The sequence below is a fragment of the Pristiophorus japonicus genome, chromosome 20 (assembly GCF_044704955.1).
Source record: "Pristiophorus japonicus isolate sPriJap1 chromosome 20, sPriJap1.hap1, whole genome shotgun sequence".
In the NCBI taxonomy this organism is placed as follows: domain Eukaryota; kingdom Metazoa; phylum Chordata; class Chondrichthyes; family Pristiophoridae; genus Pristiophorus; species Pristiophorus japonicus.
In genome coordinates, this window is record NC_091996.1 from 33081789 (window position 1) to 33107270 (window position 25482).

A 25482-nucleotide genomic window follows, 5' to 3' on the forward strand; every position below is an offset into this window, starting at 1 on the left:
AATTACAATTAAATACACCATTAAAAAGCTTTCATTGGTCATATGCATCTACCATATAAACAAATCTTTTAAGTCCCACGTTATTTACTCTGCATTGTCAATAGTGGTACATCAAGTCCTGATGTGCACACTTTAGGTTTTATTCTAACCAATAGCCGCTAACTGTAAATTCCGGGCTAAGCGATGGCGATCGCCACTGAGCTTGAAGAAAGCTACTGGCAAGATCTAGTGATCTCTGTGGCATTGATTTCAGCTTTTCCCACCTGCATTTGAATCTGGTGCCAAATCAAGCAAACCACCAGTGTCCAGCAACAGTGATGTCATCAAGATAACCAAGCAGCCAATCATATTGAAGAATTTTCACAGAGAGCAAAACAGGAAGTACAATGCACAGATTCTAATTTACTTTTTATAAATTTTACAGAGAGCAAAATAAAGATTTGGACATGCACATAGATTAAGGTAGAAGTTGAAATACCTCACAAACTTTTAAAATAAAATGTAATTCTTAATGTTATTAATTGAAAAATTTTAACATTCCACAAATATAAAATTAGTTTTTCAGGACCAGAACAGTTGTTCAGCAGTCAATACGCCATTAAAAACTTAGCTACACTTTTTCAATAAGTCTTAACTTTTTGGAGGGGGATACGGCGCGGTTAACAGCGATATTCCAGCGTAATGGGATAAGTTTTTGTCCTTGTAAGTGGCTTCAATTGATTTTCAGCTCTGGGGAGTTCCACAGGGCAATCTGTGGTGGGGCATTTAATGACAGACTGCAACTTCAGGATTTCTGCATTTATCTGTGCATGGGCTAAATCGCCACGGTTGTTGTCAGTTTCAGAGGGGTAATGATGCTGACAAGTTCACCGTCATTGTCACCGCAAAATCCTGACCAATGTACTGCACATAAAAAACTATTCCAGTGTAATAAACAAAGACTTTTTCCAAAGTCAACATGACCAGCTTTTCAAGATAGCATGTTCCACCACTACATCCACCCACTTATTTTTGGCCTAGAACAAGAAGTGGCAACATGGTGACAGTAGTTACATTTTAAATTCATCTACACAAGCCCAAAATATGATCAGTGAAATAAATATATGTCACAGGAAACCTGCATCAGCCTGGCTTGAAACCAATAGAGCAGGTCTTTGCGAGCCTGTGCTTCTTATATTTGAACATGGGAAGGGTGTGACTTTAAATGAAGTCAGGTCATCTGTGGCTGCTGTAATAATCAACAGTGAATACCGTGAACCACTGCTTTTAAAATCAAAAACAAACTGTGGTGCAAGACTTATCGTCCTCGAGCCTGCCCAACCCGATTTAAAAGCTAGAAAAACAGAAACGACACTTGTCTAACCTCTGTGCGAAGTACAAGATATGACAATCTTGATTGCAGGTTTGTGCGCGCTTATTGCGCAATTTTACGTACTCGATGGAAACAAATAGCGCTTACAAGAAGAGGGCAATGTTTGAGTATGAATTCCGAAGTAAAACACAAACCTAGGACGGTGTTGTTTGTTTTGTTTTGAGGGGAAAAGAATGTCAAAACGTTGCCGGTTGGAAAATCCGTGCATGTCTAGAGGAGCCGCCGTTTAAAGCACCTCGTCCCCTCGGATCTCATCGCCCAGCCCGAAAGGGGTTGCGCTCTCGGACAGGACGCCTTGCGTCGATCTCCAAGCCGAAAAGATGGTTAAAAAGAGAGACGACGACGGATACTCGGAAAAGCTGGTCCTTGCCTCCAGCAAACTCGCCTGTCAGAGCAGCACAACACACCCTTAACCACAGCCGCTCGGCGCTGACACTTGGGGAAAACATGGCGATTGCACTTGTCATCGTGTCTGGGAATGCCCGGCCCGTGCGCGCCAAAGCGCGCCGGTCACACGGTCATTTTCAAATGAACCATAAATTTCTCCTGGGTCCCACATTTTTTTTTTTATTCGGCGCAGTGTGAATATATTAATGTCGGGCTTTTTAAAAGCAGCCCGCGCGCCACGGCGAGAGGTGCGAATCTCAACCTAACCTGACCAGAGGCGAGGCGAAGCGCCCCCCCGCCTGCTCCTCACACAGATTGACGTACGGCTGCACCAATCGCCATCGCACTCCGGGCTGCTGGATGGAGCAGCCGCCAATCAGCCGGGAGCGGGGGCGGGGCCACGTGCCGACAAGCACGTTCGGTTGTCCTTTGACAGCTGCTCCCGCCAGGCACGACATGGCGCGGCGGCCGAGAGAAAACTCTGTTTTTCTCTTTACCTTTTCTGTAGGCACTAAGAAGAAGGAGAAGTAACATCCATCTTTCCATCGAAGAAAGAAAAACTTTTTTAAAATAAGTTAACTTCACAGAAGCGATTAATAAATACATGTAGACGGCGGCACGAGCCGCGGGTCATAAAAGCCGACGGGAGGTCGAGTCGCTGGCGGTGCAGCCCTGCTCCGGCGCCGCCGACATTTTGCTCCGTATCGCGGCGACTCCCCGCCAGGGAGACCTGAACAGGAAGGCGGCGTCCCTGGCCGCGTATCCCTCCGCGCAACCGTCTCCCTCCCTCCCCAACACCGACACGGCACGGGAGCTCTTCCCCGGCACCCCGCCCGTGGTTTGTGAGGGGGGGGGGAAATCCGTCTGTTCAGCTCTGACAGGCCGCGAAAAAAAAAATTCTCTAAAAAAAAAAGAGAGAATTTTTTTTGTTGTTGTTGTTGTTGCCCGGCGCTATTTTCTGTCTGATGGAAGGATGCGAGAGGGTCGAGCCGGAACGAGCCGCTTTTTTTTTGAGGCGGCAGTTGCAGTTAAATGAAAGCTGGAGGGATGGAGGAATGAGGAGACTGTAATGTTATGAGAGAGAGAGAGGACAGACATATCAAGAGAATGATAACTGTGAGCCTTCCTCCTGTCCCCAGAATTGCGCAGCACCTCCTGTTGGTTTGATCTCCCGTGAACAGTTCACAGATGACCACCTTAAGTCAATTGTGTTGACATGCTTAAAAAAAACAGACCAAAGTTGGCTAATAGAGTTTGCGCACACACACACACACACTATAAATCCTCCCCCCCCCCCCCCCACACCCACACACACACACACACACACACACAAATAGTTTATTCATAAATTCAAGGGGCAACATAAAGAATAATTTGCTGACACACCCCTTTGTACCTTTTTAAACGAAGAAAACACGTCCCATGTAAATGAAAGCTGTTGTAATATCTTACAAGGGAACACAATCAAAACAAAATGTTCACAAAAGCTACAAAATAATAATGAATGTCATTGTTACTACAAGTTGATAATTTATGGTCATTATTATTTGGATTCTTGAATGTGTACATTTTGGCAGCCGAATCGCAATAAAGTGAAATTATTGAAAAATCACAAAACTGTTATATCACAAACTCAGAATTTTGCAGTAATCAACTGAGCTTATTTCTGAATAATTATTCTAACAAAAATAACCCCTGTGTAGTACTGTCTATCTGCAGGGATGACATTTGGTACACTGTGCTGTTGGTGTCAACTAGCACCTGCTGCCTGCACAATAACAGAATAAAGTAGTCATGAACAAATAAAATCCAAACAGTACACATTACAACGAACAATGCCAGGAGTGGTTTCAAGGCGTATCTTGCGGTTTCAGAAAATAGTCCAAAACATTCAAGTTTTGTTATGATTTATTGCTGGCCTCTCAGTACGTCATTATATCACTTACTTGTAATCGCCAGTCGGCAGCTTATTTTACATAAGGTTAAGGGATAATAAGACTAGATTGCCACCTGTGCTCCTCTCATGGGGCATTAATGTAAGGCTGCGTACATCATAATCCATAAAGTTATCTTGCATAAATCTTCGTTCAGTGTTATCAAAGTGTATTAACACACATTCTGCTTCTAGGTGTCCCTGCACTACAAATGATGTTAAACCAACGGGCGCGTAGGGATGGGGAAGGAAAGAAAATGATCTGCTTAAAGGCCTCAGCCACTCCATAATTAATTATTAAAAGGTATGCAAAAGTGTTACGTATGGAAGAACTCCACAAGACTGAGTGATGTGACCTTAGTCTCTTTAATACAACTCCAGAGTGTCTGTGCAGCATGGCAGACAACCTTTTATACTCCCTTGCATGAGGTGTGCAATTGACCCTTGGGCCTCCAACAGTTGTGCCCTCTGGTGGCAAGTTTTACACAGTTACAATGTTTACATACATATCAAAAAGCAATCCAGCTCACCCACAAATTGTTCCTGATTCCTTATGAGCATTGCCAGAATTCCATTCAACACTTTCCCATGACAGCACCATTGACATAGTCAACTGAGTGTGCACAGAACCATGGGTAATTATCCATGTCATTGATAATTAATCATGATGGTAAAAAAATTTGGATGACATTTGCGAGGCGGGTGGGTAACACATTGGTCTTTCACTTCTGGGAACTGAATCCAAATTCACCCCAGACTTGGAATGAAAGTCTTCTGTCTGCTGACTGTAAAGATCCCATGTGAAATGACTTTGGGCAGGTGTAATCCAGTTCTAGTAGGCATAAGCCTAGAGCACAAAACTCAGAAGTCACAGACTGGTGGTGTGGTAAATGCAAAATAGGTTGCTCTGGTGCAGTATGGGCTGCATTTTTGAGAATGTGGCAGAGTTTTGGGGTATAATATAGGAAAATTTATTCTGCATCTGGCTGTGCTCTATTTGACCCAAGAGTGCTGATACTGGTATCTGAAATGGGAAGGGTTTCATTTCCCATCGCTAAAATCCCTCATGTTGATGAGCACCAAAAAAATTTAAAGAGCAAAAATGTAACTTGTGACAGAAGCAAAAGGCTCTGTTCAAACAGTTAGCACTTTTTTTAAATATATGACCTGAGCAGGCAAAATTGTGAATTTAAAATTGACTTCAATTGGCTATATTCTTTGTTTTTGTGAGCAAAGAGACAATTCACAAATATTGCCTAGAGATAGTTACAACCCTGATTTTAACCCCAGGCAGGTTTTGGGTCAGTAGGCGGCAGGATGAGTTCAAAATTCACCCGCTGCACCAGATAACAGGCCCGGGATAGAAACATAGAAAATAGGTGCAGGAGTAGGCCATTCGGCCCTTCGAGCCTGCACCACCATTCAATAAGATCATGGCTGATCATTCCCTCAGTACCCCTTTCCTGCTTTCTCTCCATACTCCTTGATCCCCTTAGCCATAAGGGCCATATCTAACTCCCTCTTGAATATATCCAATGAACTGGCATCAACAACTCTCTGCAGCAGGGAATTCCATATTTTACCTCATGGGCGAGTTTCTCACCCGATTCGCTGACACAACAGGAAACCTGGCCACTTTCCTTTGCCATATCCATCAGCCAGAAGCCTATTTAAAGTGCAAATGCACTTCTCAAAGTGAGACTGCATCTCTTCCTGGCTGCTTTTGCTGTGGAGTGGTGGAGGAAGAATTCAGGATGTGTCACAGGCAACACCCCAGGTTCTTTGAAGCTTTCCTGGAGGTCCTGCTGAAATATTTTAGGGTGTGGAGAGCAGCTCTTTTTCTAGCCAGTGGAACGAGGATCCAAAACACCAAGTACACTAGGAATGGAGAGAAATTGCAGAGATTGTCACCTCCAGGAGCATCACCTTCAATGATCAGGGGTTAATGACTTCAAAAGAGTAACAAGGGTGAATATGGCTCTTAATTTCTCCCAACAACACTTGGCAACAATTCCCTCACATCCTTCATCACCCCAACACAAGGGAATACTACACCACTGCTCATTCTTAATACAGATAGACTCACTTCTTCCTTGCTTCATTCACAGCACCCACTAACAGCACTCGTGACTCCTTCCTCACATCAAACTTCAGACAGGTGCTTTTCATTCAACTTCATCCCATCCTGATTCCAACTACTACTTCTCACACTCAGCATCTGCACAACAAACAGAAGTTCTACAACTGTGTGCTCTTCTTTGTAGGAGATACTCACTAACTCTCACTCTCTTTCTGCAGGACAAGGTAGTGCACAACGCAAGGGAGAGGAGTAAGACTGAGGGAGGACCAGCCAACATCATGAATTTCTTCAATCCGAAGCAGCAAGCGCTGAAAATCAGCGACCTCGCTAGAGCTGTCAGAATAGGACGCTTGGAGGCAGGAAGCTGCTTTGAACAGAATCTCTGACGGTTATTTGCAATCCTTCATGAACCTCAGAAAAGAAGTTTCACCACCGTGGCTGAAAGTGTGGAGGAGTCAGTTTCCAGTCTTTGTCAAGGTATCGCGCATGGCATCAGCACTCTGTAGGCTACCTTGGAGAGTGTAGCTATCTCCAATGATGCTGCAGCCAGGCCCTCCCTACCTTATAAATATTGTGTGGTACCTTGTAAATATTTTAAAAATCCAAGTGTACAACACTAGTTACACATCCAGCAACATAGTAATTTCCTCAGAAAAACATCAAGCAACATTGTAATGCCTACCATCTGTTTCCAGTGCCATGCTAACTCTTGTCCCTCTTCTATTTCTTCTAGTTCCTTCTCAACAGCCACAGCCCGCAGAAGAAGATACCTTAGAAGAGAATCCTTCTGAGGAGGCACCATCACACCTTGTATCACTCCTAAGCACTGGCACAGAGATTGCCCCCCCCGGCTGGGTTAGAGAGTGAGTTAGAGGGGTCTGCACATGGTGATGCACCCAGCACTAGTGAGCAGCAGCAGGTACTGGTGGTAGGGACAACCCAGGAGACAGCTCTTCAGATGACGAGTTCCTTTCCCAGCTCTCCTGAGGAGGACAGAGATGCAGATTTCAGAGAAGAAAACTACTTGCTTCACACAAGCAGTTATATCAGGTATTATCAGGTTTGCCAAGGAGTTTCACCACCACGGAGGAAAGTATGGAGGAGTCCATTTCCAGTCTTTGCCAAGGTATCGCGCATGGCGTCAGCACTCTCTGGGCTACTTTGGAGAGTGTATCCATATCAAATGATGCTGCAGCCAAGCCCTCCCACAGGACTCTATCTTATAAGTATTGTGTGATACCTTGTAAAAAGCATTTTGAAAATCCAAGTTTACAATGCTAGTTACACATCCAGCAACACAGTAATTTCCTCAAATAATTCAACTAGGTCACTGAGACATGATGTTTTCCAGAACCCACGTTGAGATTCTCTAATGATGTCTTCCAGCAACTTACCTATAATCTTAGTTAAACTAACGGGCCTATAATATTCTGCTTCTAACTTGTCATTTTTCAACATTGATGTTAGTCTTATTTGTCTTGTAGGGGCAAATTTTACAGATTAACAGCCACGTTACTATGTGGACCACTTTCTGCTCAGAGTACCAGCCTACTGGCACATGTTCTGTTAAATATTAATAGAGAACCCAATCATCTAGATTATGTCATATTCCTAGTTGAAGAGCAGCATGGAAACAGGAAGATAGCAAAAAGGTGATAAAGTAGGAGTGAAATAATATTTTTGGATAATTATTTCATTTCCTCCCATTTTGTCATTTTGATGCCACACCAGATCTCTGCCAATGCTGCTGCGTGAGTAGCAAAGGTGGTTAGTCCTCAGAAGGATACAATTAGGCCTCCACAATGTCTGTCTCCACAGTAGTATGGTTGATAATGCAACTCACCATGTAGGGAGATCGCAGACACATACCTGTATCCAACTACTGTACGATCTAGTGACCTTCAGAGCCACAACTCACCTTTGGGCAAAATAATAAATTGTTTGTAGCAGAATGCAATATGTATACAATATGTATTATCAAACTTACCACAAGCAACATCACGAGATCTGCTAGTGTAAAATGAAAGTTAAACTGGCAAAACCAAAAAAAAAACAGAATACAAGAGAGAGAAAAATGAGAAACGAAGCAGAATTAAAGTTTTAAAAATATATTTATTGTAATACAGGTTGAACCTCCCTTATCCATAACACCCTTATCCAGAAGCACCCCTCGTCCAGAACCATTCCCGCCCACTGGGTGGTGCATGCACAGAACTCTGACATGAACAAATTGAAGTCCTTCCTTGCTGCCGACTCTCGCATTGCTGGCCTGACCCCATAATCAACCCCCCTCCCCCCCGGTCCACGATCTTTCTGCCATACTCCCAGCCCCAAGCCAGCCAGTTCCGATATCCCCTTGCTCAGTACCTACCTGTACCATCCAATTTAACGTGATCACCCCTCGTCCAGAAAAATCCATTATCCAGAACAGGCCTGCTCCCGAGGGTTCTGGATAAGGGAGGTCAACCTGTATTGTTATTACAGCAATAAAGCCAATTCTGAGAGCTGTGTAGTAGTATTTTTTTTCTGAGTTTTATGACTCCACTTTTGCAGATGCTGGCTTGTCTTGGTATACAGTTCCACAAGAATCATCAGACATGGCTGCATGGTAGCACTCTCGCCCCTGAGACTTTAACACAAAATCCAGGCTGGAACTCAAGTGCAGTACAGAAGGAGTGTTGCACTATCAGATATGCTATCTTTTGGATGAGACGTTAAATTGAGACTCCATCTGCCCTGTCAGGTGGACATAAAATATCCCAAAGCACTATTTTGTGGAAGAACTGGGGTGTTCTCCCCAGTGTCCTGGCCATAAATATCCATCAACCAACATCACTAAAGGACACATTAACTGGTCATTATCACATTGCTGTTTGTGGGACCTTGCTGTGCACAATTTGGCTGCCAAACATCACAACAGTGACTACACTTCAAAGATAATTCATTGGCTGTGAAGCGCCTTGAAACGCCCTGAAAGGTGTTATATAAACGCAAGACTTAAAAAAACCACATCCAAGTGTCCATTTTTTGTGTGTGGGAAAAAAAGACTTGCATTTATATAGCATCTTTCATGACCTCAGGATGTCCCAAAGTGCTTTACATCCAATTAACTACTTTTTTTTGAAGTGTAGTCACTGTTGTAATGTAGTCCTTTATTAAAGATGTAATAGCAGATGATTTGGAAAGCAGTGACAGGATCGGTCCAAGTCAGCATGGATTTATGAAAGGGAAATCATGCTTGACAAATCTTCTAGAATTTTTTTTGAGGATGTAACTAGTAGAGTGGACAAGGGAGAACCAGTGGATGTGGTGTATTTGGACTTTCAAAAGGCTTTTGACAAGGTCCCACACAAGAGATTAGTGTGCAAAATTAAAGCACATGGTATTGGGGGGAATGTATTGACGTGGATAGAGAACTGGTTGGCAGACAGGAAGCAGAGAGTAGGAATAAACGGGTCCTTTTCAGAATGACAGGCAGTGACTAGTGGGGTACCGCAAGGTTCAGTGCTAGGACCCCAGCTATTTACAATATACATTAATGATTTAGACGAAGGAATTGAATGCAATATCTCCAAGTTTGCAGATGACACTAAGTTGAATGGTGACAGATTAGGAAAAGGGGAGGTGCAACGAGACCTGGATGTTATGGAACATCAGTCACTGAAAGTTGGCAAGCAAGTAAGCAGGCAGTGAAGAAGGCAAATGGCATGTTGGCCTTCATATCGAGAGGAATTGAGTATAGGAGCAGGGAGGTCTTACTGCAGTTGTACAGGGCCTTGGTGAGGCCACATCTTGAATATTGTGTACAGTTTTGGTCTCCTAATCGGAGGAAGGACATTCTTGCTATTGAGGGAGTGCAGTGAAGGTGCACCATACTGATTCCCAGGATGGCAGGACTGACATATGAAGAAAGACTGGATCGACTAGGCTTATATTCACTGGAATTTAGAAGAATGAGAGGGGACCTCATAGAAACATATAAAATTCTGACGGAATTGGACAGGTTAGATGCAGGAAGAATGTTCCCGATGCTGGGGAAGTCCAGAACCAGGAGTCACAGTCTAAAGATAAGGGGTAAGCCATTTAGAACCGAGATGAGGAGAAACATCTTCACTGAGAAAATTGTGAACCTGTGGAATTCTCTACCACAGAAAGTTGTTGAGGCTAGTTTGTTAAATATATTCAAAAGGGAGTTAGATATGACTCTTACGGCTAACGGGATCAAGGGGTATGGAGAGAAAGCAGGAATGGAGTACTGAAGTTGCATGATCAGCCATGATCATATTGAATGGTGGTGCAGGCTTGAAGGGCCGAATGGCCTACTCCTGCACCTATATTCTATGTTTCTATGTCCTGCATCAGGTAATAATTTAACCCATTGGGGGAGCTTTGGTGCATTAATGGATTTTACACCTCATAGTGCAATAACTGAAATAAAAAATAATCAGCCCAGTGAGAACATAATTCCCTGGAGCTGGAGTCTGTCTAAGAGCCAAGTCATTCTTGACTTTATATACCCTTGGTCTTGCTGTTTTTGCATCTTTTTAAAATCTTTTAAAAAAAAATTTCAAATTTCATTTTATATCCAATTTATTTTAATCTTAGCATTTCTAAAGTTTGTTATTGTAAAGCCATGTAATGTTTTGACCTCAGCAATGCCAAAAATCAATTTATGCAATGATCCCCAGAATACAATTATTCACCACTTCCAGAATTCTAATTCTTGAATTATCCTAATATTGTGTGTGCCCCATTAGCCTGCTTCACACGCTGTGTTATTTCCCATATGAAATGGCTTATGCTTTCCATTCTCCCTCTCATTTGTCCTAGATGTCTAGTTTAGCTCTGAGTTTTGAAATCCCTTATGATTACATTACAACTCCCCGCAGCTCTGTTATTTGCCTAAATAACTTATGTACTTGTTCGCCTTCAGCTGGCAGTTACCAATTATTACTTAGTTGTCATTATTAATTTCTACACAAATTGCTGCTGTCATCTCCCTTCCATTGTTAGTTAAACCCTTTTGAGAATGGTTATGTCATTTTTAACCCATAATAGTACTCTATAGTGCTAAATATGTCTATCATTAAAAAACATTTTATACCCCTTTTCCTCTATCTTGCATCCATCCTCTGGTTACAGTCCCTTTTATGAATGACAGTAACATCATTACTATTACTATCTTTTCTTCAAATAGCTCACCTCCAAGCCTTTGGCATTGGTATAATGGCCATTTTATCTTATCCGTAGATTCTCCTAATCCATCTAAATTTGCATTCCTCACTTTACCATCCATCTTTCCTCCCATGGTGAGGGCAAGGACGGGGTGTAAGCTCAGTCTCTCCTTGGGGTCTATTTGACGTCAAAATGACATGCCTGGTGAGGTTAGATCGGAACTATCAATCCTCTGTGATAGACTTAGTCATCCAATACATGAGCCAGATTAGTACTACTCCATGGTGCTGTGGATGATTGAGCCAAGATGGCTAGACATTCATGGGACCTGGAGGGGTAGACCTATCATGGTGGACTGGGACTTCTCCCAATTTGCTCCAGATTACCCTGCAGACAAAACCCCTAATGAGTAGGGTTGTCCTAACTGAGCATGCGACAGGAAGTGTACCAAGGCACTGTGCTCCTCAGGTATTGTCCCCCACTCCCTGAAATCTGCTGAGCAGCACACTTTTAGTTGGCTGTACCCCCGCACACATTTAGGGGTCCCTAAATCTTAGCAGTTGCCAACCTCTGCCTAATCTTTTGGACTTTTAATGTGTGTCCTTATGAGGGAGAAAGTGAACACTCCATATCAGGTAAATAGAAAGAGACCCCACTTACCTCCCTTCTGTACCCCCACCATGAGAGGAAAGATGGAGGCAAACAAAAGCTATACTTCTGGTGATTTCACAGTAGTTTACTTTAAAACCCCGAGTATGGTGAGGCTTTTTGGTGGTGTGACAGACACACGACTAACCAAAACAAAACCTCTTAGGTTCTCCTCAGGAACTGTCCCCCACTCCCTGAAATCTACCGTCATCACCCCTCTCCTCAAAAAAACCCACAACCCTTCCGTCCTTGCAAACTACTGCCCCATCTCCAACCTCCCTTCCCTCTCCAAAGTCATTGAACATGTTGTCGCCTCCCAAATCCGTGCCTATCTTTCCCACAATTCCATGTTTGAATCCCTCCAATCCGGTTTCCGCGCCTGCCACAGTACTGAAATAGTTCTCATCAAATGTCACAAATGACAAGCTTTGTGACTGATAAAGGCAAAGTATCTCTTCTCATCCTTCTTGACTTGTCTGCAGCCTTTGACACAGTTGACCACTCTATCCTTCTCCAACGTCTCTCCACGGTCATCCAGCTGGGTGGCCTGCACTTGCCTGGTTCCATTCTTATCTATCTTATTGTAGCCAGAGAATCTCCTGCAATGACTTATTTTCCTGCCCCCGCATTGTTGCCTCTGGTGTCCCCCAAGGATCTATCCTTGGCCCCCTCATATGTTGCCCTTAAAACACAGCGTCAGTTTCCACATGTATGCTGATGACACCCAGCTCTATCTCACTACCACTTCAGGGTCTCCAAATTGTCAGACTGCTTATCTAACATCCAATTCTGGAGGAGCAGAAATGTTCTTCAGTTGAATATTGGGAAGACCAAAGCCATTGTTTTCGGTCCCCGCCACAAACTCCGTTCCTTAGCCACTGACTTCAGCCCTCGCTGCAACTTTGGTCTTAGGCTGAACCACACTGTTCACAACCCTGGTGTCAGCCAACCCTGAAATGAGCATTCAACCACGCATAACTAAGACCACCTATTTCCACTTCCGTAACATTGCCCATCTCCGCCCTTGCCTCAGCTCATTCGCTGCTGAAGACCTCATCTATGCCTTTGTTACTTCTAGACTTGACTATTCCAACGCACTCCTGGCTGGCCTCCCACATTCTACCCTATGTAAACCAGAGGTGATCCAAAACTCGGCTGCCCGTGTCCTAACTCGTGGCAAGTCCCACTCACCCATCAACCCTGTGCTCGCTGACCTACGTTGGCTCCCAGTTAAGCAACGCCTCGATTTCAAAATTCTCATCCTTGTTTTCAAATCCCTGCATGGCCTCGCCCTTCCCTATCTCTGTAATCTCCAACCCCAGAGATGTCTGCGCTCCTCTAATTCTGCCCTCTTGAGCATCCCTGTTTATCACTCAACCATCGGTGGCCATGCCTATTGTTGCCTCGGCCCCAAGCTCTGGAACTCCCTGCCTAAACCTCTCTGCCTCTCTTCCTCCTTCAAGACGCTCCTTAAAACCTAGCTCTTTCACCAAGCTTTTGGTCATCTGCTATAATTTCTCCTTATGCAGCTCGGTGTCAAATTTTTTAAATCTCATAATACTCCTGTGAAGTGCTTTGGGACGTTTCACTATGTTAAAGATGCTATATAAATACATGTGAGGTTATCCACTTTGGTGGTAAAAACAGAGAGACAGAATATTATCTGAATGGTGACAGATTAGGAAAAGGGGAGGTGCAACGAAACCTGGATGTTATGGAACATCAGTCACTGAAAGTTGGCAAGCAAGTAAGCAGGCAGTGAAGAAGGCAAATGGCATGTTGGCCTTCATATCGAGAGGAATTGAGTATAGGAGCAGGGAGGTCTTACTGCAGTTGTACAGGGCCTTGGTGAGGCCACATCTTGAATATTGTATACAGTTTTGGTCTCCTAATCGGAGGAAGGACATTCTTGCTATTGAGGGAGTGCAGTGAAGGTGCACCATACTGATTCCCAGGATGGCAGGACTGACATATGAAGAAAGACTGGATCGACTAGGCTTATATTCACTGGAATTTAGAAGAATGAGAGGGGACCTCATAGAAACATATAAAATTCTGACGGAATTGGACAGGTTAGATGCAGGAAGAATGTTCCCAATGTTGGGGAAGTCCAGAACCAGGGGTCACAGTCTAAGGATAAGGGGTAAGCTATTTAGGACTGAGATGAGGAGAAACTTCTTCACCCAGAGAGTGATGAACCTGTGGAATTCGATGAAGTCCTTACTACTAGGGGGATCAAGGGGTATGGCGAGAAAGCAGGAATGGGGTACTGAAGTTGCATGTTCAGCCATGAACTCATTGAATGGCGGTGCAGGCTAGAAGGGCCGAATGGCCTACTCGTGCACCTATTTTCTATGTTTCTAAGTTGTTGTTGTAGTTAGCATTAACTAGTTGTTAGCCTAAGTTTATCAATGTTATAGCATTTCCCTTTGCCACATCTATCTTTTATATTTATGACCCCTAATTAATTAAATAGCCACGAATAAATCCAATAAAGATTTCAGAAGAAAGGTCTTTACCAAAGAGTGGTTAGAAATGGTTAGTGCTTACCACATGGAGTAGTTGAGAAGAATAGCATTGATGCTAGATAAGAGCAAGCTAGATGCGTACATGAGGGAGAAATAAATAGGTTATGATGAGGTTAGAACAATGATGGGTTAAGATGAAGTAGGGCGGGAGGAGGCTCTGTGGAGCAATGGCCTGTTTCTGTACTGTCATTTCTATGTAATTAATCTCAATTACTTTTTCATGTTCAAAGCGAATAACTTAACCTCCTCCAGTATTGTAATGTGCAGATTATCCATCTGAACAAATACCCTGGCTATAAATGCCTTCGTAGGCTCACCATTGTAATAATAACTCATTGAGACCATTTATTCTGCTGTTTTGCTTGACCCCAAATGACATAATCGGTCTGTCAGCAGCTTCAGTGGAACTCTTGTCTGTCTGGGCCAATTGTTTTTTTTAAGTTTTCAGCTTAAACACCATGATAGCTTCTTTATTTTAGTTCAGTTTCTCACCATAGCAATGTTCATAAGATTCTCGCAACTGAAACTGAGAGATTTAATCCCTCTAAATTTAACAAGGTACATATGCCTGCAGTGGGCTGAAGCTTTGATATTACAGTTATACTGCATTATTGCTGTGAAGTTGTTACAGCTTTGCATGAATGCAGGAGGAGCAGTGTATCAGTGGTCAAACTGGTGACAGATCAGCATTTTGCACTGGGTATAACTGCAACTGCTCCAAAGCAATCTTTTGACACTTTTAAATCAAGTAGTCCTGTCAAATTGTCTCCATTTCTAATATTAGAAGAAAACTGATGGGACATTTGGCTCTTTTATAACTTTAGAAGTGGAGGATCAGCATTTGGGCCTCAGCTATTTGCAATCTATATATCAATGACTTTGATATGGGGACAGTTTGCTGGTGATACAAAGCTCGGTGGGAAAGTAAGCTGTGAGGAGAACGCAGAGAGGCTGCAAAGGGTTATAGACAGGCTAAGTGAGTGCGCAAGAAGGTGGCACATGGGAGTATAATGTGGGGAAGTGTGAAATTATTCACTTTGGTCGGAATAGAAAAGCAGAATATTTTTTAAAAGGTGAGAGTCTAGTAAATGTTGGTATGCAGAGGGATTTGGGTGTCCTTCTACATGGAACACAAAGTTAACATGCAGTTACAGCATACAATTAGGAAGGCAAATGATATGTTAGCCTTTATTGCAAGGGGATTGCAGAAGAAGAGTAAGGAAGTCTTGCTGCAATTATATAGGGCTTTGGAGACCACACCTGGAGTAGTGTGTATAGTTTTGTTCTCCTTAGCTAAAGGAAGGATATATTTGCCTTAGCGGGGGTGCAACAAAGGTTCACTATATTGATTCCTGGGATGAGGGTTGCCCTCCGAGGAGAAATTGAGTAGAATGGACCTATATTCTCTGGAGTTTAGAAGAATGAGAGGTGATCTCACGTATAAAATTCTAAAAGGGCTCGACAGGGTAGATGCTGAGGGGATGTTTCCACTAACTGGAGAATCTAGAACTAGGGGACCATAGTCTCATGATAAGGGGTCAGCCATTTAGGACTGAGATGAGGAGAAATTTCTTCACTCAGGTGGATTGTGGAATTCTCTACCCCAGAGGGCTCTGGATGCATATTCAAGACTGGGATCAATTGATTTTTGGACTAAGGGAATCAAGGGATATGGGGATAGGACGGCAAAGTGGAGTTGAGGTAGATCAGCTATGATCTTATTGAATGGTGGAGCAGCTTGAGGGGCTGTATTGCCTACTCCTGCTCCTAATTCTTATGGCAGAAGCCAGTGGGCAGAGCTGTGCAAAAAAATTAGATTTGGGCACTCATATTGCTCTAAATGCAAGCGGCTCTATTGCATACCATCTTTAGCAGTAATTACGAATGAGGAAGCTCATGCGATCCATCTTAATTCAGCCACCCAGGGAGATCCCAATGCACCCCCACCACCACCTTTGTTTCTTAATGATTCATGGGTTTTTGCTGTCACTCTATCTGAAAGTCTATTCCAGAGATCAAGGTTTTAGCCTAAATTCCTACCGCTTTTTAAAATATCTTTTTGAAATCTAGGTAGAACACATTTATTTACAACAGGGCATAGGATTTTCCATTGCTCACTTTGGTCGTCATTTCCTCAAAAAAAGGTCATGGATGTTAGTCAGCTGCGATTTCCCTTTTCAAATCCATGTTGACTGCTTTTTATTAGGTTATTAATGTACAAATAATCCTCCAAGTTTTCTCCTCATAAATCAATTCCGTTATTTTACAAGGTCTTAAAGTCAGACTTGCTATTGAAGTAGTGGGTCTGTAGTTGGTTGTGTCTGCTTTGTTGCCCATTTTGTAAGGGGGCACCATATTAGCCTGCTAAACTTCCCCAGTGCACATTGTTCCCTATAATGACTGTGAATGCTTTATGAATCTCCTCTCTGATCTCTCAGTATTCTGAGATAAGTGCCTTCCTTCCATGGAGATATATTTATTTTGAGCCCTTTTAGCTTGTCTAGTATTTCCACCTCTGTTGGAGCGGATTTTTGGACATATACTTGATTGTATACGGGACCAAACATTTGTTTTATTTTCCCCTTTAAATGAATTTTGTAAGGGACAATACTGATGCATTATGCTTTAAACAGTTAGACTTTAAGGTAGGCTGGCCTTGAGTTAATGGAGATAGGAAAGTGAGATAATGAACACTGGAAAGTTAAGTGCTGGGCATGTTTGTTTATACCGGTGTCAAAAGCCTGCACTTGTTTATACTGCCCTGTCACAATGCAGGATGGGTTATATCAAAAGCTTAGCCTTCGATAGTCAAAGCTTTGTAGTGCTAAAGCATGTGTTGTAAAGTGATGTAATTTGTAAGATAAAAGAACTTCACTGCAGATACCAATTTGAGAAGTGGACAAAGACAGGGGTCTTTAACACTTCTCCCAAAGCTTTGTCTCCGATTTAATAAACCTCAATATATATATATATATATATATATATATATATATATATTATATAGTCTCGGAAATATTTTTTCACAACAAAATGGCGTAGTCGGCAGGATACTGTCTGATCAGACGTGATCACTTAAGACAGTATTTGGAATCTGGTGTTAGAGACTGAAAAGAGAGGTGTACGGGCACGATGGGATAGTGTATAAGATACGATTAAACAGATAGCGGGAAGAGGCTGACTAACCAGTTTGAGTTGTCCCTTTAGTAAATAAGGTCGGTGCGGAAGGGAATTGATCGATCCAACCTAGAGCCGAAAACTCCGGTGGTAAGGAAACACGCTAGCTTTGTTGCGAAGACAAAGGGTCTCCACAGAGTAGTCGTGGCCGTGAGTATTACAGAAACAAAGGGAAACGTCCGAGACTGGCGAACATGGAAGGTAAGGAAGGGAATGTAAAACATGGGCTGCCCAGGTCATTAATTAATTCCTATCATTAATTGTAACTTGCGTAATTACGTAATGCCATAAAAAAGCTGATAGTGACTATCTTAAGTGACATATGGATCCAGACATAAGCTTTGTTGAAAGAAGAGAGACTTTTGTGAGTGTCTATTTTGAATGAAGAGAGTACTCGAGTGATTTTGACTGTGGAATGAATGAAAGCCTGTTTGGGAAGGTGTGGAGTTGCCTGCCTGTTTTAGCTCCACCCACTCTTTCCAAACAGAGTGAAATGTTTTTTTAACCCTTCGTAGTGTTGTCCTGTATGTGGGAAGTTTAAGAAACTGTGAACTTATTGTCATGTATTCAACCAGTATTGTAACCCATATATAAACTGACCTAAGTTGTACACCGTGAGAACACTGACCACTAGGTGGGAGACACTCCTAACCTGGACCTTCAGGTATAAAAGGGGAAGCTCCATCCACCTTCATCACTTGAGTGCTAAGGAATAAAGGACAGGTCACAAACTGACCTTCTCTCAAGCATGGGCCTCGTGTGCATTTATACTGTGTAGCAAGGACGTATCAATGGCGACAAGAAACTGGGATTTAAACCACACGAGCATGGCCACTAGCAGAACAGATGAGAGGTACTGTGTTAAGGAATGGTTGGGACAGAGATTCAACATTGTTAAAGCAGCACACAGTTCTCCAGGCAGACAAGGGCAGTCAGGCATGCCCCAACATGTAGTCAAACCCAGAGGGGGAGTTCGACAGAGACAATGGCAAGCTGAACAGCGATTCACGCCATTGCAAGGGACAATGCGGCCAGTAATGGGGCCATCAACACCTGTTAATGGTGCACTCAAGGACAATAACAGGGGCAGTCAGGGACGATCGAATGGCAAAAGACCTTTTGTTTCAAACCGCAACTCATGCTGGAGGCGTGGAGGCATACATTCAGCCGGAGTTTGCAGAGATGAGCAAAATACATGCAGAAATTGCAGAAATGGACACTGGGGGAAATCGCTGGAAGCTGAAGTTCAGCGAGTTCATGTGGAGCACGTATACAGTTCATACACCAGGACGCCACCGATAATGATGAAAGTGCTCCTCAATGGCATCCCAGTATCAATGGAGTTAGACACGGGTGCCAGCCAGTTCCTGATGGGTATCAAACAGTTCGAAAAGTTGTGGGCATCCAAGGCCAGGAGGCCAAAATTATCGCCGATTGACGCACAGCTACGGACTTACACAAAGCAGATCATTCCGGTGCTAGGCAGCGCCACGGTAGTCGTGACCCACAAAGATTCGGAGAACAGGTTGCCACTCTGGATTGTCCCAGGGGATGGTCCTGCACTACTGGGGAGGAGTTGGCTTGCTGTCATGAACTGGAAATGGGGTGATGTCAATGCAATTTCCTCTGTGGAGTGAGTATCATGCTCACAGGTTCTGGACAAATTTGACTCATTATTTCAACCCAGCATTGGCACGTTCATGGGGGCCAAGGTAGTGATTCACATAAACACGGACACCAGACCAGTACACCACAAGGCCAGAGCGGTGCCGTACGTGATGCGGGAAAAGATAGAAGGCGAATTGGACCGCCTGTTGAGGGAAGGCATCATCTCGCCAGTCGAATTCAGTGACTGGGCGAGCCCGATTGTGCCGGTGCTCAAGGCGGATGGGTCGGTCAGGATATGTGGCGATTACAAGGCCACCATCAATTGGGTGTCACTCCAAGACCAGTACCCGCTACCGAGAGCGGAGGACCTCTTTGCGACGCTATCCGGTGGCAAACTTTTTTCAAAATTGGACCTGACCTCAGCTTACATGACCCAGGAGCTGAAGAGTCGAAGAAGCTGACCACCATCACGACACACAAGGTGTTGTTTGAGTACAACAGATGTCCGTTCGGGATTCGCTCGGCCGCCGCGATCTTCCAATGAAATATGGAAAGCCTCCTCAAGTCGATTCCAGGGACGGTGGTTTTTCAGGACGACATCCTCATTACAGGTTACGATACTGAAGAACACCTCCACAACCTGGAGGAGGTGCTACGCAGACTGGACTGGGTAGGTCTGCGACTGAAAAAGGCGAAGTGCGTCTTCCTAGCTCCAGAGGTAGAATTCCTGGGGATGAGGGTAGCAGCAGACGGGATCAGCCCTACTGCATCCAAGACGGAAGCGATCTAGAGAGCACCCAGACCCCGTAACACGATGGAGCTGCGTTCGTTCCTGGGGCTCCTGAACTATTTTGATAACTTTCTTCCCAAATTGAGCACGCTGCTCGAGCCGCTACACGTGCTCCTACGCAAAGGTCGCGAATGGGTCTGGGGGGACAGCCAGGAAAGGGCTTTTAATAGAGCACGCAATTTGTTATGTTCCAACAATCTGTTAACGCTATATGACCCATGTAAGAAACTTGTGTTAACGTGCGATGCGTCGTCCTATGGTGTCGGGTGTGTGTTGCAGCATGTCAATGCCAAGGGTCAGTTACAGCCGGTAGCTTATGCCTCCAGGAGTCTGTCCCAGGCAGAAAGGGGCTACGGGATGGTAGAAAAGGAGGCGCTCGCATGTGTATATGCGGTAAAGAAAATGCACCAGTACCTGTTTGGCAGGAAATTTGAGCTGGCGACAGATTACAAACCCCTAACGTCCCTTTTGGCCGACAAGGCCATAAATGCAAACGCATCGGCCCGCATACAGAGGTGGGCACTCACATTAGCTGCCTATGACTACACAATTCGGCACAGACCGGGCACCGAAAACTGTGCCGATGCACTCAGCAGGCTCCCACTAGCCACCACTGAGGGGGCTACCGAGCATGCTGCTGAGATGGTCATGGCTGTTGAAGCTATCGGAAGAGAAGGCTCACCCGTGACAGCCCGTCAGATTAAAGTCTGGACAAATAGAGACCCGCTATTGTCTCTAGTCAAGAAATGTGTCCTGAATGGGGACTGGGCAGCCACGTACAGGGCATGCCCTGAGAAATTTAAACCATTTCACAGGCGCAAGGATGAACTCTCGATTCAGGCCGATTGCCTACTGTGGGGAAACCGCATAGTCATGCCCCAGATGGGCAGAGGGGTGTTCATCAGAGAACTCCACAATGGGCACCCAGGCATTGTCACGATGAAGGCAATTGCCAGGTCACACGTTTGGTGGCCAGGGATAGACGCAGATCTGGAACTTTGTGTTCGCAGGTGCAACACATGTGCCCAGCTGGGCCATGCGCCCAGGGAAGCCCCCCTTAGCCCCTGGCCATGGCCCGCCAAGCCTTGGTCACGCATCCACGTGGACTACGCAGGTCCTTTCATGGGGAAAATGTTTTCGGTTGTAGTAGACGCCTACTCGAAATGGATCGAGTGTGACATTTTAAATTCAAGCACATCCTCTGCCACGGTAGAAAGTCTACGGGCAATGTTCGCCGCCCACGGTCTACCGGACATCTTGGTCAGCGACAATGGCCTGTGCTTCACAAGCACTGAATTCCAGGACTTCATGGCAGGAAATGGAATTAACCATGTTAGAACGGCACCGTTCAAGCCGGCCTCAAACGGCCAGGCAGAACGAGCAGTGCAGATAATCAAACAGGGGATGCTCAGATTCCAAGGGGGTTCCCTACAAACCCGCTCATCACGCCTCCTGTTGGCCTATAGATTCCGACCACACTCGCTCACAGGGGTTCCACCCGCAGAGCTACTAATGAAAAGGACGCTCAAAACCCGATTATCCCTTACACACCCCACCATGAAAGAAATTGTCGAGAGCAGGCGCCAGTCACAATATCACTACCATGACAGGAATGCGAGGGCGCAATGTATTGATGTAAATGATTGTGTTTTTGTCCTCAACTACGCTGCAGGGCCCAAATGGCTCGCAGGCACTGTGGTTGCCAAGGAGGGAAATAGGATTCTGGTAGTTAAACTTACCAATGGACAAATCTGCCGCAAACATGTGGATCAAACAAAAAGGAGGTTCAGCAACCCCATAGAAGCAGAGGAAGAACACGATATAGAGTTCACTCCACCACAGGTGACCGAACACCAGAACCAAAGGGAGGAGAGCCCAGTCACTGTGGGCAGTCCGGACAGGCCTGAGGCACTGCAAACAGCAGACACTCAGGCCAGCGCCCAACAACCGGAGCCCCAACTCAGGCGCTCTACAAGGGAGCATAAACCACCAGAGAGACTTAACCTGTGATCCCAATAAGACTTTGGGAGGGGAGGGTGGGGGGGGGAGGTGATGTCATGTATTCAACCAGCATTGTAACCCATGTATAAACTGACCCAAGTTGTATACTGTGAGAACACTGACCACTAGGTGGGAGACACTCCTAACCTGGACCTTCAGGTATAAAAGGGGAAGCTCCACCCACCTTCATCACTTGAGTGCTAAGGAATAAAGGACAGGTCACAGACTGACCTTCTCTCAAGCATGGGCCTCGTATGCATTTATACTGTGTAGTAAGGACGTATCACTTATGGTATTACATTTTAAGTTAGAAACGAAGGTGTGGATATATTCGGATGATAAGTTACGGAGCATGGGGGAGACGGGGTGTTTGCGATGGATAAAGACATAACTTACTAAATACCAGTTGATATCAGCTGTGAAAAAGATATTGGTTTAATTGAAAAAAAAAGAATTTGAAGAGGTAAAAAACACTCTCCATTGATAATGATTTTAAATTATTAAAATTATGTCAGTGCCGCTGGGGCCCCGAGACGATCAGATAAGTATTGAGAAACTACACCAGGACACTTCTGAGGAAGAAATAGGTATGTAGACAAAGCAGGGCGCAACGCAAGAGAAGGATAACGTTTGGAGACGAAACGAAAAGGTAATGGCGCCTGAATGCATACAGAATACCTTATTGGAGTTGCATCATGGCCTGTCTCATTCAGGATGAGGGGCCATGACCGGGAGTCTTGGGAGAGATTGGTGGTGGAAAGGGATGGGGAGAGATATTGCCAAATATTACCATAGAGGCGTTACATGCGCACAATATAATCCAGGCAGGCCCATTAAAATGGGACACCAGCCCCGTCCATGGGGGCCATGGGAACACGTACAAATTGATTTCACAGGTCCTTTGCCCCCATCCCATGGAAAAAGATATTGCCTAGTGATTATAGATCAATTTACCCGGTGGGTGGAAGCTTTCCCCACACATGATTGCAAGGATATTGATCGAGCAGGTGATTCCCTGATGGGGAGTGCCTCTTCAAATAGATTCCGACCAAGGCACCCACTTCACCGAAAAAAAAATTGTAAAAACAATATGCCAGCTAATGGGCATAAAACAAAATTTCCACATACCCTACCACCCGCAGAGTTCTGGAATGGTAGAACGCATGAACCATACCCTTAAGAATGCCCTGGCAAAGGCCATGCAAACGTCAGGAAAAACATGGACAGAAGTATATTGATGAAGTTAAGAGCCACGACAAACCGGACAACCGGATTAACTCCTTATGAACTAATGACAGGAAGGGCGATGCAATTACCAGAGAACATCATAACAGGGGGGGCCGATGTAGGCCCATTAAAAGACAAAATAAAACGGTATGTTTTGGAACTAAGTACTCAATTAAAAGGGATGCATAAATTAGTTAGGGACAATCAGGAAGAAAGAGACACGGAAGCAGAGCTTACAAAGCTTCCTGAAGTCCCGTTGGCGGGAAGTCGTGTTATGGTAAGGGTCCTCCCGGGAAAACCGGGGTTTGTCTCAAAAATGGATAGGACCGTATGAGGTTATAATCAGCAGGGACACTTGTGCCTGCATCGATGTTAAAGGGAACGGACAATGGAAGCATTGGATCCAGCTTAAGGTTTTTGAACCAGCCGTTTAGCACACGTATTAGTTGTTGTTGTTTGTCTATTTACAGATTGACAGCGAGATATTCTTCAAGCAAGCCATTTGGCCATTTTGCCTTTGACTATTTGTTAATTATAGAGTAATAAGATGAAACTATATATTGCGATCGGTGCGATTATCATAGTTCGTGTTAGGTCCGGCCTGCTAGCTAGACCGAAACGAGAGTTACATGTGAATACCTTTTTGTACATGTCTTATATTTATGCGCAAAATGAGAACTTTTCCAGTTGCTGGGTGTGTTCGCACATCCCCATACATAGCAAACAAGGCATCCCTTTGAGGTCAATCTCCCTTAACATTTCAGAAGTAGCAGAGTGGGTAATGCGACAAAACGGTACAGGGGAAGTAAATGATACTTGGAACCAGAGTGGGAATAAAGAAACGTGGAGATCGGGGGGTTACCTTTTGGATGCATTTGACGGATGGTACCAGCCGGAATACAATAGGTCGGTACGACCCCCGTTCCTGGTTTTGACCAACACCTCAGGAGTTGGAAGGCCCACCGCTGACATTTGTTTCACTAGAGACCTGACCGGTGAGGAAACAGGTTTTGTAGCAGGAGATAGCAATTGTACGCAATACTTTAATCTCACCAGGTGGAACATAATAGCCAGCGAAACAACAAACAAGGGGTTCTTTGAAATAGAGGGTTTGAAGAATCAGACAAGTAGCCAGGACTGGGACCCCAAGATTAGGTGGCGACGGGGGCTGAGAGAGAGATTGGGATCGAATCTAACAGCATACAATGGCACTTATTTTGTGTGTGGGCATAAGGCCTACCCCTGGTTGCCTCAGAACTGGAGAGGGTCCTGTTATTTGGGATATGTGGTCCCTTTTGTCAGACGGGTACATACTTTAGCAGAAGTACAGACACCAGATCGACTAAGACGAGATCTGACCCCGGTAGAGGCGCTATTTGGGGTCATGATGCTCCCATTCGGGATAGGACGCACCAAGGATGAATTACGTAACCTAGAGAGGGCACTGGAACAGATAGTTAACGACACTGCTGAAGCAATAGAGGGCATAACGGCTGAAATGGTAGCCATATGCACAATGTGCCTTAATTGGAGCTGAATGTTACACTTACATTCCCGATAATTCAGAAAACATAACCAACCTCGCTGATCACATAAGAAGGGAGGTAAAGAAGTTATCCACGACAGCAGGAGGATCTGGCTGGTTTGACTGGCTGTTAGGGGGATCCTGGGGGTCCTATCTTATGCACGGAGTAATTATTCTGGTTGTAATAATGATTACTTGCTGTCTGATTATCGGGTGTTTTAATATCTGCTGTAAAGTTATGATGGCTCGACTGATGCCAGTAGCCAGTGTAATCGCCGAAAAAGAAGCACATCTGATGGAAATACCTGAAGACACCAAGGATGAAGAAACAGACGACAATGACACCGACCACTATCTTTGAAGGGTAGCCTAGAGCTACAGGCAAGGTGGACATACGGAACATCAGGGAAGTAACATACCCCAAAGGACAAATATTTACTACTATCATTGTGGTCATCTGGATTTCGTAAACATCCTCCAGGACCAAAAGGGGGAATATTGTTGGAGCGGATTTTTGGACATATACTTGATTGTATACGGGACCAAACATTTGTTTTATTTTCCCCTTTAAATGAATTTTGTAAGGGACAATACTGATGCATTATGCTTTAAACAGTTAGACTTTAAGGTAGGCTGGCCTTGAGTTAATGGAGATGGGAAAGTGAGATAATGAACACTGGAAAGTTAAGTGCTGGGCATGTTTGTTTATACCGGTGTCAAAAGCCTGCACTTGTTTATACTGCCCTGTCACAATGCAGGATGGGTTATATCAAAAGCTTAGCCTTCTTTAGTCAAAGCTTTGTAGTGCTAAAGCATGTGTTGTAAAGTGACGTAATTTGTAAGATAAAAAGAACTTCATTGCAGATACCAATTTGAGAAGTGGACAAAGACAGGGGTCTTTAACACTTCTCCCAAAGCTTTGTCTCCGATTTAATAAACCTCTATATATACAGTCTCGGAAATATTTTTCCACAACAACCTCTTATATCAATCATTAATTCTACTTAGTTATCACTACTTAAGGTGGGCATAAT

The 25482-nt window shown here is 44.4% G+C and overlaps 1 protein-coding gene and 1 long non-coding RNA gene across 3 annotated transcripts in view; one reads left to right on the forward strand and one right to left on the reverse strand.

Moving 5' to 3' along the window:
• The window catches only part of rc3h2 (ring finger and CCCH-type domains 2), a 149842-nt gene extending 147770 nt beyond the window's left edge, over window positions 1-2072 (reverse strand). Inside the window, exon 1 of the mRNA XM_070863243.1 lies at window positions 1507-2072. The gene's annotated coding sequence lies outside the window, so the exon portion shown is untranslated. The remainder of the gene's footprint in view (window positions 1-1506) is intronic.
• Window positions 2073-3649: 1577 nt separating this feature from the next.
• Window positions 3650-25380, forward strand: LOC139232471 (uncharacterized). Of its 2 annotated transcripts, XR_011588014.1 has the most exons (4): window positions 3650-3996; window positions 5991-6249; window positions 6506-6822; window positions 23394-25380. It is a non-coding gene; the product is annotated as an uncharacterized lncRNA (long non-coding RNA). The 2 variants fall into 2 exon arrangements; XR_011588013.1 differs by lacking the exon at window positions 23394-25380 and having other exon boundaries at window positions 5991-8276.
• The last annotated feature ends 102 nt before the right edge of the window (window positions 25381-25482 follow it).